The following is a 16,234-nucleotide window of genomic DNA, read 5'->3' as shown; positions in this document are numbered from 1 at the left end:
GCTGGCTGACACCATGGTGCTGGGGGCACCATTGAACTCATTCTTGTCCGGTGACGACGGGACACCGGAAAGTCACAAGTGTGCCTTTTCTCAAGACTCTTCTGTCTTCGAGAGGCAGCAATAAAGCCTATTGACGGGTCTGACCCTTGGCCCTGCCAGGGGCCCCTTTGCCATCTGGGGAAGCCCGCAGACCTTTTCTCAGAATAACAGCTTTAAGTACATAAAATAAAATACCGAAAAATCAAAAAGGAAACCAATCATATTGAAAGGCAGCTATAAAAATAGAAAAAACCTAGATATGTGATAAATGCACATTTATTAATGCATTAAATATGATCTAGTGGCAGGTCTAATAACGATCGTAATTTCCAAGTAGTGCTGAGCATAGTTCAAGATACCTGCAACAACTATATAACATGATATAAAAATACCTACGATTTCTCTTGGCGATAAACTCACAGATACTACTAATATAACTGCGCACTTGCTAAACTGCAGTCAGAGGTGAGTGAAAATAAGTGTGTGACTCTTTTTTTCCCATCTAAATTGACAGACCCCCTTGGGGGTCCAGTGACCCAATATTAAGCCCCTCACCCTCGATATGAGGTGTGGGGTGGGGAAAGCCATTTCTACTTTCTCGAGCAGATGCCAGGCTTTTGAATCGCAGAAAATCACTCAATTGCCCCTCAGCCATGTTCTTAGGGACTATTTACTGAACACCTACTGGGTTCCAGGTCCTATATTTACTTAAAAAAATCTGTTTAGACTTTCAGGTACAGGGAGGTGGTTAACCACACTCCTAGGTTCCTAGTATCTAATGAACCTGGGACCAGGTAAGACCCTGCTTGTGTCTTAGTCCCTCATTCTCTCTCCCATCAACTCCGAGCCTCACCTTCATTCCCTGCCCCCACAGGCATCCCCTCTCTGGGATGTGTTTGGGATACGTCTTTCTATATGCACACAGCCACGTGAAATAGGCGATGTGTGTTTTGAACGGGTTTATTTTTCTTTTAATGGTTTTTATTTTTTTCCATTATAGCTGGTTTTGCGAGTGGGTTGTAGTTTACATGACCAGTATCGTAAAAAAATCTATAAATCTCATTCACTTTCTTACTTTTTTTTTTTTTTTTTGGTCTTTTTGCCTTTTCTAGGGCCGTTCCTGTGGCATATGGAGGTTCCCAGGTTAGGGGCTGAATCGGAGCTGTAGCCGCCAGCCTACACCACAGCCACAGCAACTCAGGATCCAAGCCATGTCTGCGACCTACACCACAGCTCATGGCAACGCCAGATCCTCAACCCCCTGGGCGAGGCCAGGGATTGAACCCACAATCTCATGGTTCCTATTCGAATTCATTAACCACTGCACCATGATGCGAACTCCTCTTACCTTTTTTTCACTCGACACAATGTCATGGAGCGCAAAGGCCAGAAATGTGGGGGAGATTCCTGAGCTCGATACAAAATCCCCTCTGTGGATTTTGTGTGTTGCTTAACGCCCACCCAGCTTCCTTTTCTTCTCATTCAGAGAAACTTTTCTAGTAACGAACTACAGAAATGATCCTTGAAAGTATAGCCTTCCACCTTTCTTTTCTTAGCCATTCCCTAAGGATGGACGCCCGAGTTGCATCCAACTCTCCTCCAAGTTGTCCTCAACCACAACGCAGTAGCGCATATCCTTCTGAAGATGCCCTTCTGGACCTGTGCCTGGGACGACTCCTCTGGGCTCTATCTACACCCGGGGTGGGGCAGGGGGGAAGAGTGGCCCCAGAGCATATGCAAATCAAATTGATTGCAGATCAATTCCTTTTCAAAAGGAATCAAATTGAAGTCTATGAGTTTCTTGCCAAGACAAATCAGATTCCTTTTCAAAAACGCAGCCTCAGTTTACACACCCACCAGCCATGCCTGGGAGCAGCCCTCTCCCTGCATCTTCCTCAGCACTTGAGGAATTCACCTAACACTGGCCATCTGAATAGTCGTAAAGGATCAGGCTCTTTACACACCCTAGCAGGTGACTTCGGTGCCCCAAGCGCCGTCTCCTTGGAGCATCTCTGACCTTGGCCCCGGCAGTGATGGAATGGTCTGGGTAAGTTCACATTCACCCTGCAATCGTGTCTCATCTCAAACACATAGCATGCATCTCTCCTTTTTCTCTGCCTCGAGGCCTTCATGGAGGCCTGGGGATCTGCTCAGCCTGGAAGCAAAGCCCAGAAGCGTGGGGGAGATAACTCTACTGAGGGCAATGGCTCAACTCAACTCCTGGAGGATAAAACTCTGGCCTTCTGTGTTCACAGCAGACAATTCTAGGAGGCAACCTATGTGTCTTAGAGGTCCTGGTGGACTCCAGCCCCCAATTTCCTACATTACAGACCTCTGTAATCCATTCTTCTTGAGCTATTTCCTCCTTCCCTGGCAGCTCTCTCTTTCTATTGTCTCACCCCTGCTTCCTGAGCTCACCTCGCAAATGAAATACCTACACTCCATCAAGGCACAGCCACGGTTTCTGTCTAGAAGGTACAAAGCAATCTCCGGTGGCTTACGTGACACCTACCAACATGAATTACTCTGTTACAAAGACCAGGTATCAACAGTCTTCCGATACTAAGAGAGGGAAGGATGAAAAGGAAGGTTTTTTAAAAAAAATCTCAAGCTAATAATACCACACCTTATAAGCCCAACTTAGGGCCACACGTGCAGCATACGGAAATTCCCAGGCTAGGGGTCAAATTGTAGCTTCAGCTGCTGGCCTATATACCACAGCCACAGCAACACAGGATCCTTGACCCACTGAGGGAGGCCAGGGATTGAACCTGCATCCTCATGGATACTAGTAGGGTTCATTACTGCTGAGCTACAACGGGAACTCCCAACTGTTGCCTTTCAAAGTAGTTATCCTAGAAATGCCTAGAGCAGTGGCAACACCATCACAGTAAGTACAGAGCTTCTATTGTTGACTTCTCTGAAGGGAAAACAGTCACTTGATTGTATTTATTTATTTGTTTACTTATTTTTTATTTGAGTCCCTCATTCATTTACTTATCTGGCTGAAAATGCTGGCCTGTTGGTTTTTCATCACATCTTTTACTTGATAAAGAGATTAGCTTTGCTTGATTAACAATAGGAGTCAGAGGACTTGCTGGAAAACAGGGGTTATGAGACAGCTGGCCTCAGGCTCACCTAAAGACAGCCATCATTGTCTGCAAACAGATCATTCAGCAGTTCCATACATTGCCCACCTTATCCCATGATGCATCTTGGGACTTGAACTTTTTCTCTACCTCTTGCAACAACAGATTTTCAGAGCAGTGGGACACAGTACCTGTCCCATTTTTGTTTGTTGGCTTGTTTCTTCCTGGCCAGGTCTAAATCAGGCCATTTGCCTAGCCAGTCTTCTCCTTGCCTGGATGCTTGTGGGAGAACTATGAAGTGGCAGGGACCTTGGAATACCACTCCTGTTTTCTGAAAGGAGCTGCCACCTCATTTGAGTTCTATAAAGAAGGAAGGGACAGGGCTGGCCCTAAAGATAAGGCTACAGACTGAGAAGGACTATAAGGAGACAATTCAGGCAAGGACCTGGTCAGGGTATCCATGACTGAAGATGGCGTTATGATGTCAGGGCTATGCTAGATGCAAGCAGGAACTGGTATAGGTTAGAAGTTGTGAATTCATGAGTGACTTGAAAACCATGTCAAAGTGGCTTAGGAACAAAGAATGCATAGGTTCATGAAACTGGGAAGTACAGGAGTAGATCATCAAGAAGAGCTGGATCCAGGCACTCAACATCACCAGATTTCTGTGCCTTTCCCTTCAGCTGTTTCCCTCTGACTCTCAGGCAGTCTCTGCCTTTCTGGTGGCAGCTGCAGTCTTCCCACTTTAGGAGCTCGGAAACTCTGCTGGAAACTTTTTTTCTTTCTAACTATTTCTAGGGAAATTTTCAGGATTCTGTCTCATTGACCTGGCTTGGGTCACATACTGAGTCTGAGCCAGTCCCTCCGCTCAGAGGGGTGGAATGCTCTGATGTGCCGTGTCTGGGGTTGGTGGTGGCATCATCCCCAACAGAGTCATGGCGATGGAGACTGGGGGAGGTGCAATCTCTAAAATAGAATCCATGGACTCTTATTAGAAGAAAGGATAATGGATGTGACATCAGTTAGCTGTTGCCATAATAATGCTGTGTAACAAACAACCCTTAAACTCAGAGGCTTAGAATCATCCTTTAGACTTAAGCTTGTGGTGGAGACCTGCCACCACTGGACACTTTCTGGTCCAAATATTGGCGAGCGAACAACATTTGCAAGGGTTTTGAGGCAGTAGAGATCTTGGTGTGTTTGAGGAGCCACAGTGTTGGGTGAGGATGGGGGTCGAACAGATGGGTCTGCACTGAGAGGTTCACTGCAGGCCTTTAAACAAAAGAAGTGACTTTTCCAGATTTAGGGCTTAGAAATCTCCCTCCACCTGCTGGGTAGAGAATTGGGTAATCAATTGGAGGGGCAAGAGAAGAAGTGGGGGGCCTGACTTTATAGTCAAGGCAAGCAACCAGCCATGGAGCAGAGAGCATGTGAAGTGGGCAGATTCTTAATGTATTTTGGAGGCAACAGGGTTGAAAGTTGCTGGCTGGGGGTGGTGAGGCAAGGGAGGGGGGCAAAGCAAGGACCCCCCCTCCCGATACTGGACACCAGCCTAAGTCAGGGAATGCTGGGGAGGTTGGTGGGTCATAGGAGGATTGCTCACTCCCAGGGGGCTAGTGGGATCATTAATTAGTTCATATTTGTCTGCATAGTCTCACATAAAAGGGCCTTTATAATCCTCAAACGAAGCATGAAATTTGGAGCTGAAAGAGGCCATGTAGTGCAAATGAAGACGGAATGGTTAGGATGGGTGGACTGGGGTCATCGGTCAATTACAAGGAGCTGGAACATCCACGGTCAGCATCCTTCAGAGAGGAGGCACACCTGGCGGTCCCAGAGAGTCTTTCATTGACCAGCCTTCTCCTCCAGCTGAGATGGGTTCTTTTATGTCAACCTTAAAATAAAAGCTCTTTCCGTGGAAAGCCCTTTACCTTTTCTGATGGCGACTACCATCGGGCTAATTTCTTCAAAAAGGGAGGAAGAACAAAAGGACAGGCGGAAGGACAGTCTTAGGCAGACTATCAGACTCATTCGAACTTCATTTCTACCTGGGGCAGTTTCAACAGTCTTCGGAGATGTTCTCCCAGCTGCGTGAGCCCTGGGAAGCACAGGGAGGCCTGGGGCAGGGTGGGGCAGTGACTGCAGTAGACCAGAAGTCCATGGAAGTGTCATCTTCTGGACATTGGATATGTGCCCCTCTCTTTTATCCGAACATTCTTTTCCCGTCGCTCAGACAAAGCGTCGGAAACGATATTAGAATGCTAGTTAGGCAACATCACCCCCAACAAACCCTGTTCATCAAAATGTTAGTGCTCTCTCCCGGGGCCTTGCGTTCGGTTTGTCAACAAGCTGAAGACGTTGAGCGGGGCCTCCGTGAGGCCCGGGAGCATGATTTAATTAATATCCTACCCATAATACCTTGCTGGGTTTATGCAAACAAAGCCCTGTCACTCCTCACCTTAGGATTTACCCTCTCCTTGATGCAAGCATTTATTTACACACAGTTTGACCTCATGATGGCTTTCAGCAGATGTGGGTCTCACTTATTTGCATTGTTTTGTGACAGTTGCAAAATTCATTAGTGGCTCAGGGAGAAATCCTCTGTGGACCGCCCCAAAGATAGGTGAAGTAAGAGGGTTCACACTAATTAATCCTCCCTCTTCAGCGATGCTGGATATTAATGATAACATCGTGCCCCTTTCAGAAACTGCCTGTATCCATTCGAAATCTCCTGGTCACAGGTGACAGAAAGGGACTCCTGGCTACCTTGCGCAGAAGGGAACGTGATGGGAGGCTTTGGGGAGTTTAGAGCAACGAGGGAAGGCAGGAAACCCAGTCAGGAACTGAGGAGGGCAGCAAGCAGTCTAGAGGTTGGGAACAGGCACCACTTCTGGGGCAAATGAGTCTCCTCCAAGCCCTCTTCCGGCTTTGTGCCACCCTGCTCACCATTCAAGAGCCTCCCAGAGCTTCCTCAGAAAACTATAGACAGAACTACCCTATGATCCAGCAATCCCACTCCTGGACATATATCCAGACAAAACTCTAATTCAAAAACACACATGCTGGAGTTCCCGTCGTGGCTCAGTGGTTAACGAATCCGGCTAGGAACCATGAGGTTGCGGGTTCAATCCCTGGCCTTGCTCAGTGGTTTAGGGATCTGGCATTGCCGTGAGCTGTGGTGTAGGTTGCAGCCGTGGCTTGGATCCCGCGTTGCTGTGGCTCTGGCGTAGGTTGGTGGCTACAGCTCCGATTGGACCCCTAGCCTGGGAACCTCCATATGCCGCGGGGAGCGGCCCAAGAAATGGCAAAAAGACAGAAAAACAAACAAAAAAACACACATGCACATGTATGTTCATAGCAGCACTATTCACAATAGCCAAGGCATGGAAACCATCTAAATGTCCATTGGCAGAGGAATGGATTAAGAAGATGTGAGATAGATAGATAAATAGAAAGGAATACTACTCAGCTACAAAAAAGAATGAAATAATGCCATTTGCAGCAACATGAATGAACCCAGATATTCCCATACTAAGTGAAGTAAATCAAAGAGAAAGACAAATACCATATGCTATCACTTATGTGAGGAATCTAAAATATAGCACAAATGGACCTATCTACAAAACAGACAGACTCCTGGACACAGAGAACAGGCTTGTGGTTGCCAAGGGGGAGGGGGAGGGCCTGGGAGGGATGAGGAGTTTGGGGTTGGTAGGTGCAAACTATTGCATTTAGAATGGATAAGCAAGGAGGTCCTGCTGTACAGCACAGGGAACTATGTCCAGTCTCTTGGGATAGACCAGGATGGAAGACAATATAAGAAAGGGAATGTATATCTATGTATGACTGGGTCGCTTTGCTGTACAGCAGAAATTGACACAACATTGTAAACCTACTATACTCTAATAAAACTAAAAAAAGATCCTCCCAGAATATCAGGGCACCTGACTGCCCTTTGTTGGATTAGAGCAGTGAAGGTGAGGACTCCTTGGCTTCCATAGGGGGCGGGCAAGCCCCTTGATTAGCTCCACTACCCACGTAACACAATAAGGGAAAGGAAATTCCCCGCAAGTAAACCTGGCCTGGGTGGGGTGGAGTGGAGTGCAGGGCTAGATACATGATATCCAGCACGGTGCCTATTGTCTGTAAGCTGTAAGCCAAGGCCAGTTCCCAAGGCCCGCGGGGATTGCATGCTTTGCTGCAAAATGTCACATGGAAGACAAAACCGAGAGGAACTGGGATGACTCCACGAGACAAAGAAGACCCAGCCTGGGATGGGGTAATGGCTTACGAGCCCGTCGTGTCTCTGTGAAGCCAAAAGTGCTGCTGGGTGAGGACTCGTGCTTGCTCCTCAGATGAACTGAATCACGAGGCGTGCGCTGTGGGGACCATCATCATCCCCTTTGACACAGTCAACAAAGATGGGCCTCCCTACCCACGCTTTTCAGCCGGTGGCAAGCTATTCCTCCAGGAGGAAGTTTCCCTTGACAAGTACTTACCTGGAAAGTAATGGCCAGCTTGTTTGCACCTCTGCTGAAAGCTAATATCAAAGAGATGGGCTTTCAGGCAGACATGCTGATTGGGCAACCAAATGATAAAATGACCTCATACGTTCAACACACTTTCACTGCATATCTGCGATGTGCAGTCAAGATAGGAGCAGTCAGAGGGTTTTATGGGCAGTGTTTGAGAGCTAGGCAGGTGGAAGGGGAGGCTTCCAAGTCCCTGGGCCGCCCTGGGGCAGGTGGGCCTTCCTGCTCTGCAGCCGCCCATCCCCGGCCCAGGGGCAATCTTGTCTATAAAGTTCTGGGGAGCACAGTGATAACTGGAAAGACTTATCAGACAAGGGTACTTGGGTTGAAGATCAAGGTTAAGGATGGGGCTGGGGAAATGTCAGGATCCTGAAATCCCGAAGGCAGAAAGAGCAGGGCTGGGCAAGCCCTGAGAAGGACATTCTGTCCTTTCCACCTGAGAAGACATCTCAGAAGGAAAGAAGGTTTGGAAGCTCTTAAGAGCAGAGAAGTGAGACGGCATAGTAGATAGCCTGGAGGGGAGGGGACTGTCCCCTATACCTCCTCACCAGCTCCCAGGGTTTCCAATGCCTTCAGCGTGTGAGGACTTCCAAATGTGGATCTCATGACCAGACCACTCTGACTCCAGACCCTGCACACCCCACAGTCCCCAAATCCGCAAGATAGAGATGTACTTCTCACTCACACAAAGGCCCAGAGGTAGGCAGTGCAGGGTGGATTTTGCCCTTCTTCTTCAAGAAGGGCTTTCAGACAGACATACTGATCCGGCAACCAAATGATAAAATGACCTCACGCATTCAAGCCAGTCTCCTTCTGTCTCATTTCATCTTGAGTGGTCACCTCTCAAGGTCACTCTATGATCCAAGATGGCTGCTGTGGCTCCAGTTATCACATTCATATTCCCATATGAGGAAGTAAAAAAGGATACGCCTCCTCCCCTTAAAGGTACTTCCTGGAAGCTGTGTATACCATTTTCACTTATATCTATTGGTCAAAACTTAGCAGTCATAGCTAGGTATAAGGAAGCCCTGGAAATGTTGTCTTTATCCCAGGTAGCCACAGCATTGGTTAAAATTTGGGGTTTTGACTATTAATAAAGAAAAATACATTAGGGCACAAACCCCTAGGAGTCTCTGCCAGAACCCCAATCTAAATGAGGTTCTCCTCTTGTTTCTCCATCCCTCCTTCAATATTTCATCCCCATTGTACTTGCTTAGAGTCTATTTTCTTTGCTAGACTTTTGAGCTACCTGCTGGCAGTGATCTGATCAGTTTTGTCCTCTCCTTGTTTCCAACACCTAGGTGTTGGAATGAAAAATGCTTCTCATGTGGGCTTTCATAGCATGGGGGACATACTTATGCTACAACAATCACTAGATTGCAGTGTGTGTGTGTGTGAATTTGTGTTTTCATTGGGTTGGTTATAGGAAATGGGATGAGGAAATGTCACTTTGGGCTATGTCCTTCAGGGAATGTCCATTCTAATCCTCCTGGAATGGTTTCTGTGTTGTGGTTTTTAAATTAAGGTTTTAAATTAAAAAAAAAATACATGCTTATCATTTAAACATTAGTAATGCAGACATTTTACTGTAAAAACTGAAGTTCTCTGGGAGTAGATTATTGGACCAAATCCTTCATGCCTTCTGTATCCCTCCCTACCCTTTGCTCCACCCCTTCACTCTGGGGCTTGGCCATGTGACCTGCTTTGGCCAATGAGATGTTTGCAGAAATGAAGCAGGAAGCACCCCGAGATGTGCTCATGTGGTTGTACTTTCCCTCTTGTGTCACTACCATCACTATTAGAAGAGCTTCCCCCAGGAAATGGCCACCCTTCAGCTGGCCCTTGAACTATAGACGTGAACTCAGCCCAAAGCAGAGCTTCCCAGTGGAGTCCAGACCAGATCAGCCAATCCATAGTCAACCTGCAGATATGTTTTAAGTCACTAAGGTTTGGGATTATTTGTTATGGCAGCAAAAGCTGACTAATACACCCCCTTCCTCTCCTCTCTCTCCATTTCTACTCCGTAAAAGTAATTGTATTTAATTCCTCTCAGACCCTTTCTCTGCTTGTACACGTGTATTTCTGTGTATGTAGTTACCTCTGTGACTGAACTATGACCTTCTTAAAAGCTGACACCGGGTCTTATTTACTTTTACCTTTTCCCCTCAGAACAGTGCTTGAAAATACAGTAGAGTGGGAAGACAGGTTTTGGCATGTATAATATCTGCTCAGTCATAGACTAGCTGTGTGACCTTGGCTCAGCCATGCAACCTTGTTGTGTCTCACTCTTCTCATCTGTAAAGTGGGAATATGAAAATCTACCTGACCTGGTTGTAGAGAGGATTCTACTTGGTAACTGCCAATCTCCTAGCAGGGGGCCTGGCATAGAACGTGCATTAAAGGGCTGGCATCTTCTAGAGTCGGTGCAGAATATATATATGGTGCTGCTTAAGCGGACGTGCCTGAGACGAATAAAGAGCTGGGGTGGACAATGAGGCGGCTCGGGGCCCACGGGCAGTGGAAGTCGCTGTCCATCCTTGAGTACTGTCCTTGTCTTGGTCTTTGCTTTGAGCTCATCTAACTTACAGCCAAGTTTCATAGGAGGCCAAGCAGCCTGTCTTTGGGGGGCCAGCCGGTGGAATGCAACGTCCTTACTGGTCCATCCATCGGGGGCCCTGGGTTCTAGGGGCTGCCTCGGCCCATCTGGCAAACCACTCAGCTGTCATCACTTGGGCCCAACACCAATCCATGAGCCACGGCGATGCTGTTACCCCCACTGGGCATAAGAGGAAACTGAGGCATGGGAAGATGTGATGATTTACCGAAGAACAGAACATCAATAACTGGCTCTTAACCTCGTGCCTTCCTACTCTACCCCACTGCCTCCCAGACTGTCAGGAAAATTATGTCATCTGACCCAAGAATTCTCCTCTGAAAGCTCCCCCCAGCCTGTCTATTTGAAGATAAAAACAACCACAAATTCAGTTTACATCTTCTTTTACTCCCTAGTCTATTCGAGCCAAGGCTGAACGGTGCCAACTTGCCTATGGTGGTTTTTATGATGTGGGCTGGGAGCACTGGGGACTGTTCTGAAACCATCAAATTCATTTCAATTAGAAGTGTAACTTAATGTCCAATTTTCAAACCAGATTCCCTGGGTAAAAGAAGGCCATTTTGTTTGCTGAGCTGCCTCAACCCAATGAACAGTGTTTCTGGGTACCAATTATGCCCAGTCGTGCGCCCTGGATAAGGCATTTTCTCCAAGCTAAAAGGAGGCGCAACTCCATCAAAAGAGGGGTGGGAAAATCAGCATGGAAAATGGGGGGATGTGTGAAATCTGAACCAGTGTAGATCAATTCCAGAACGTTGCCCAGGGATTCCTAAAAAGAACCCAGGGAAAAATAAATACATCTCATCCTTATTAACACTCCCAGCCCTTAAATGAGTCCTGATGTTAATCCCTAAGAGATGCCTAAATGCCTATTTCAAATTGCTGCCCCACTTGTCTTATAAAACAACTTGTACTTCTTTTTATTCTCTCCATGTTCAAAAATAAAGGAAATTCCTTTTGCAGTCTAGGGCCAAGGAACGACCCAGGCCTGGCTTTGATTACTGAAAGCTGGAGAATTTTGAGTGAAAGCTGCAGCCGGCTGCCAGCCTTGTTATTAGCAATAAGCATCAAGCCGTTCTCGGGAGAGCAGAGGCCTTTTGAGGATGTCAGACAGCGGCCGGCACCTCCCCGCCACAGCACCTGCCGTCACTGCTGGAGGTACGAGCCTGTCCAGAACTCCATTTCCCCTTGGCTGAATCAGCAGCCGTCATCAACAGAGAAATAACCCCTTATATTTATATAATATCTACCTACCAGCAACTCAAATTGCCACGCTCCTGTTTACAATTCTACCATGGCTTCCCATTGGCCCTCGAAACAAGTCCAAGGGCCTGGGCTTAGTTTTCCAGGTCCTATGACAACAGACCCCACCTGAGTTATGCAGGAGCTTTTTTCTTTTCTTTTTCTTTTCTTTTCTTTTCTTTTTTACAAACAGCTTTCCAGGCCAGACATTCTTCTGCAGCCTAAGAGAGTTATTGCGGAGGGAGTAGAAAGATCTCCGGAGCTGGGGTGCTTGGTTCAAACCCCAGCTCTACCACAGCCACCAGACCAGACCAGGCAAGTAACTCCCTCCGCCCAGGACTCAGTTCTTTTCTCATGTATAACATGATGCATTCCCAGTAGACAGTCTAATCTGGCATGTCCTTTGAGGATCTGAAATCATACGATTTTCCTCTCCATCAACAGTCTCCCCCCGCCCCCCCGTCGCCTCCATCCTAGAGGCTGGATAAGTTAAAATGCTCACTTCCCAGCATCTCTTTCAGCTGGCAGTGGCCAAGTGATGCAGTTCTGGCTATCAAGACATAGGGAGGTCTGCTGGGGTGGCAGATGGCTGTGGTGCCCCGTGTCGCATGCTCTCTGATGTCAGCTGCAGCTGCAGTGGACAGTTTGGACTCACTTCACACGGACAGCATCCAACTTCAAGTGTGCCCCATGCACCTGCCCACTCTCTTCTCCGGGGCTTCTCTGATGCTGTGTAAGCTCACTGGACCTGCATACAGGTAAAGCATGGAGGTGCGCGGTTCACGCCCTTGGGGTCGACCCCTGGTGGGGAGATGCTCCAGCCATCTTCAGGGGTGGACAGGTACCTCTGTCCTTCAGGGATACAATTCTGGGAGGCAATTCTCTGGAGGTCCACGTGGAACCGAGCCCCCGTTGTTCGAGGCGGCAAACTCCTTAACACATCTTCAGTTGTCTTTTTTCCCCTTCTCCTCTCTTGCTCTCCAGTCTTCCTCTTCTGCTGCCAGGAATCGGTTGCCAAATAAACTACGTGCACCCAAGTCTTTGTTTTGGGTTCTGATTTTTGGAGCTACCCCAACTAAAATAGCTGGCATTATTTTCCCTCTTTCTTCTATCTTGGCTGTAGATACAGGTGTGATGGCTGGAGCCAAGCAGCCGTTTGGGGACCACCATGAGAAAAAGGCTAAAAAAGTGGCAGAAATGTCACCTGTGACATATCTGAATGGCTGAGTCAACAGCGGCAACTGCCAACTTGTGACTTCTTGTTATATGAAAATCACCCCTATTTACTTAAGCTATTGCTACTTGGATATTTTCTTTCTTACAACCTAACCCAATCCCAACTGATAGATTAGTTGTGCTCCAATATACTAGAATCATTTTTAATCCCTATGTCTTTGATCATGTGGTTCCCTTACCTGAAGCATCCCCTTCACTCTTTTTCTTTCATGAGCCAGATGGAAACTCACCTCTTCCTAACTCCTTCCCTGAAAAGAACCACACGGTCTTTGGCCTTCTATAAAATTCAATATCTTTGTATATGCAGAGCCAGATGCCAGCTTGTGTTCACTACTAGGTTACCCCAGGGTTGCTCAAGTCATGGTTTCTTAGGCCAGTTTCATCTAAACTGAGTTTCTCCAAGAAAAGACCTACATTCTTGAGTGTCTTCTCCAACCTTCCACACCTAATAATACAAGGGCCTTGTGTCAACGCGGTAGAATCAGAAGACAAACGCGTTTTACTTAAATAAATTAAACCGAGGCTCTGTGCATATGTGAGAGAGGGAGAACCACGTAAGTGGTGTGGGTGCCTCCACAGTGATTGCTTAGGACGGGGGCGGGGCGGGGGGGTCCTTGGTCAGCTCTGCTGTCTGTATTTCTCTCTGTCTTCTAATGTCACAGTCTCCTTCCACTGAATATGACTTTCATATGACAAGTGACTTGTTTTCATATAACAGTAGGCTGCTATCTGTACAAATAACTGGGAGAGACAGGGAGCGTAAAGGTTAAGACAATGAATTGGGAAGCCAGACTATATGGATTCAAAACCTTCTCCACCACTTACTAGCTGAGTGATGGTGAGTAGGTTACTTCATCTCTCCGAGCCTCAACATGGGGGTGGTAGTCAAAGCTACCCCCTGGGCTCGCTGTGAGAAACAGATGCTAGCCTAGGCAGCCTTCTTAGAACTGTGCTGGGCACATAGCAAACATCGAATAAACTGATTATTTGGGAGCACTGTTTTTCTGGCCTCACTCTGGCATTTGGAAGTTCCCGGGCCGGGGATTGAATCCGAGCTGCAGCTGCCGCAACACGGGATCTTTAACCCACTGTGCCGGGCTGGGGATTGAACCTGTACCTCCACAGCAACCTGAGCCGCTGCAGTTGGATTCTCAACCCACGGCCCCACGGCAGGAACTCCTATTTTGGGGCATTTTAACAAGTTAGTATCCAGCACATTTTTAGCACCCCACGGAGCCTCTCTCATAGACATATCAGATGGGTAATCGAACAATGAATTCTGCTGAGAGCTCAATAGCATTTGCTCCTCTGCAATGCAAGGTCTTTGAGAGCAGGGGCCAATCTGTGTTTATCTCTGCTAATACATAGCACCTAGAGTGGTGAACTGGTGTTTGACAATATTTTTAAATGGATAGCATGTCTAAAGGAGAGAAGGAGGAAGGAGAAGGGTCTGCAAAAGGCTGGGAGGAGGAAGAGACCCTGTGGGCACAGGCAATCAACTTCTCTGTAGTTCTGCCTGGAGCTCAAGGGCTGCCGGAGAGGGCAGGCTGAGTTGGGGGCAGGCAGCCAGGAAGCCCTGGGCAGCACTGAGAAGCGCTCTTGCCTCTGGCCCTGTGATAGGCAGGGCTGCGCCTCTGCCCAGATCCCTCGGCAAGGAAGGGCTCGCTGCCCAGCTGCGAGGAGCGTGGTCGGCACACAGCCTCTAGCTGTCAGCTCTTTCAGGGAGCATCTCAGCTGCTGAGAGCTGTCTGGCCTGAGGTCATGCCTTTCCCTGGGGCGGCCACGTCCTGCAACCGAGCAGCGGGGGATTGTAAAGGGCCAGCCATTTCTGTCCAACATGAGACTTCCTACGGCAATGGGGCAATCTTTGGCCAGAGCACCCTACCGGGTGGGCAGAGTCTTAGGGCACGTGGCAGCTGGACCCTCTTTGCCTGCCCTCTCCCCCTTGCCCCTGCTTCCTCCCCTCTCCCACAGGTGTTGAGCTCTGAACAAACGTCTTGCCCCCGAGACTCCCCCTCTGCCTCCAGAAAGCACAACCTGGGATGAGCACAAAGAGTCGACTGCCTTCCCAGTTCAAGTTAAGGCCTGGAGCTCTCTTTGGAAGTTCAGGCACCCAGAACCACCTTCTTGTTTTCCTCTCAGGCAGCAGAACTCCTCGGGGATGTTAAGTGTCCTGACTTAAGCCTGGGAATATTCTGAGCTCCATGTCCTCTGGCCCAGACAGAGAGCTGTTTATCTTTCAACTTCACTTAGGACAGTAAATAAAAAACCTTATTAATTCAGACTGTTCTTATTTGGAATTTGCGATGATCCAGAGAGGGGCCCCCAGCAGATGTTTGTTTACTTCTGCATTATCGGGGTGGATGGCGGGTGGGGAAAGAGCCTGCCAAGCCAACGGCGAATGTGAGCACGAGTGTAAGGGAACCGTTCCAACAACTTTCACGAGGGAAAACACCCTTCCCTCATTTATTTTAAAAGCACCAGTTTACGGGGCAAAAATTCATGCGACGTTTTTAGTTTATTCAAGCTGATCTCAAAATACTTTTTAAAGCAGCCCATTAGCGGGCTAGGTGGCGTGGGCTATGAGCTTAAATTCGGTTTGACATTTACTGAGCTCCGATTCCCTGTAGAGCATGAGGTAGGTCCTGTCGGATATACCAGGACGAAAACAATGCCATCTCTACTCACGAGGCATTTACAAGCACGGTGGATGCTATCACCACATTAAACGTTTTGTTTTGAATTTATTCTCAAATGTTTAAAAGGGTTTAATAAACATTAGTCCCAGCCTGAAGCCTGGTATATACAAGTTAAACAGTAAGTACTTGTTGAACCAAAGAACTCCCAGTGGGACTGCACCCACCCCCTGTGGCTGGTCACCCAGCACCTGCAGAATTTGGTCCGAAGAGCCCCAGCAGGCTGTTTGTTCCCTACTGTGGCACTGCGGGATGCCTCCTAGAACTCGCACATTCTCCCAAGGCTGGACACATCACAGAGGAAATCCTGGCCCACAACAATCAGCTGTGATCTCAACCTTTTTTGAAAAAAAAAGGACCCTGTTTAAAATGGCAGTCATGACCTTGGCTCTGCGTGCTTTGCAGGGGGTGGGGGACGGAGCTGGCTGGGTTTCTGGCCTGAGGCTCAGCCCGCAGGCATCCAGAACTTCCAGACAATTACCATTCCCCTGGAATTGCCCTCACTCCTGATTGCTATTGGTTAATTAAAGAAATCTAGGCTCCAGACTATATTACCCACCCATATGTCACATCCGATGTAACTAACGAGTTCTCAGCAGAACAGGGTTTTGTGTGTGTGTGTGTGGCAACGTTGTTAAATTTGATGCACGATGCTTCTCTCCACAGAGAGGGGTTCCCTTTCTCCCCTGTGACTTTTCAGCCGCTGTGCAGATGCTTGAACTCTGCCAGCCGTAATTCTGCAAATTCCCTAGTGTCACCCACGAGGTTTTCACCTTAGTCGCACCACCT

The 16,234-nt window shown here is 47.9% G+C and overlaps 1 long non-coding RNA gene and 1 pseudogene across 10 annotated transcripts in view; both read right to left on the bottom strand.

Annotated features, from left to right (window-relative positions):
• Positions 1-16,234, bottom strand: part of LOC106506943 (uncharacterized) — a 525,822-nt gene that overhangs the window by 118,629 nt on the left and 390,959 nt on the right. The gene's annotated exons all lie outside the window — the stretch shown is intronic.
• On the bottom strand, positions 1,488-1,577 carry LOC146394552 (small nucleolar RNA U3; annotated as a pseudogene).

Source organism: Sus scrofa, chromosome X, assembly GCF_054392235.1.
Source record: "Sus scrofa isolate SSC_HxYL_T2T_F1_AM1 chromosome X, Sscrofa_HxYL_maternal_Yorkshire_Landrace_v2.0, whole genome shotgun sequence".
In the NCBI taxonomy this organism is placed as follows: domain Eukaryota; kingdom Metazoa; phylum Chordata; class Mammalia; order Artiodactyla; family Suidae; genus Sus; species Sus scrofa.
Note: the sequence above shows the minus strand (reverse complement) of the source record. Positions and strands in the feature narration are given on the sequence as shown.